At 36.2% G+C, this 1,010-nt stretch overlaps 1 pseudogene; it reads left to right on the forward strand.

Annotated features, from left to right (window-relative positions):
- The first annotated feature begins 246 nt into the window (after positions 1-246).
- LOC143547834 (SKP1-like protein 1B pseudogene) lies at positions 247-717 on the forward strand (annotated as a pseudogene).
- Positions 718-1,010: the final 293 nt, after the last annotated feature.

Genomic DNA, 1,010 nt, shown 5'->3' on the forward strand with positions numbered 1-1,010 from the left:
GAGTAATACACAAACTTATTTAAATGTTTCAGTTATTAACTAATTAACTCAATGGACCCCCATGCAACAAGTTAAAACTATAAAGGTCAAACTAAAAATAATAATTTGATTTACACTTGAATTAGGATACCGAATGGTTAGCCGATATATTCGGTAAAGCACCGCCATCCCAACCTATATAAACCCCTTCTATCCCTCTCTCGTTTCTCATTCACAATTCACAACCCTAAGTGCTAACAACAAAAGATGTCATCGCAAAAGACCATCGTGTTGAGGAGTTCGGACGGAGAAACCTTCGAGGTTGAAGAAGTGGTGGCGTTGCAATCACAAACAATCAAGCACATGATCGAAGATGACTGTGCTGGCTCTGGCATCCCACTCCCTAACGTCACCAGCAAGATCTTGTCCAAGGTTATCGAGTACTGTAAGAAGCATCATGTACTGGAAGTACCAATGGAGAACAACAACGAAGAGGATCTGAAATCGTTTGATTCTGAATTTGTTAAATCAGTTGATCAAGACACTCTTTTTGATCTGATTCTGGCTGCAAACTATCTCGACATCAATGGCTTACTCGACCTGACCTGTCAATCGGTGGCTGACATGATGAAGGGCAGAAGTCCTGAAGAGGTTCGCAAGATTTTCAACATCAAGAATGACTTCACCCCTGAGGAAGAAGCAGAACTTCGAAAGGAGAATGCATGGGCATTTGAGTAAAGATTATTATTATTATTAGTTGATTATTATTCGTTATTAGTTGTAATGTTTACTTGGCATTGGTGTTTTGGTTTATGCAAATTGGCTACTTATTTGGAGATTAGTTTGATTTGATATTGATATATTTTCTTACTTTATTATTTGTATAACCTCTATAATATTATGGTGATAGTATGATCAGTCTATATATTCTCGATCCAAATATAGTGGTATATTGCATTTTTTTGAAGAAATCTGTACACAAAATAGGGATTTAAATAAATTCATTAATAATCAAAATCCAACATCCAATG

Source organism: Bidens hawaiensis, unplaced genomic scaffold (assembly GCF_021521415.1).
Source record: "Bidens hawaiensis isolate Kalapana, Puna unplaced genomic scaffold, B.hawaiensis_p1.1 tig00014836_1, whole genome shotgun sequence".
Classification (NCBI taxonomy): Eukaryota; Viridiplantae; Streptophyta; class Magnoliopsida; order Asterales; family Asteraceae; genus Bidens; species Bidens hawaiensis.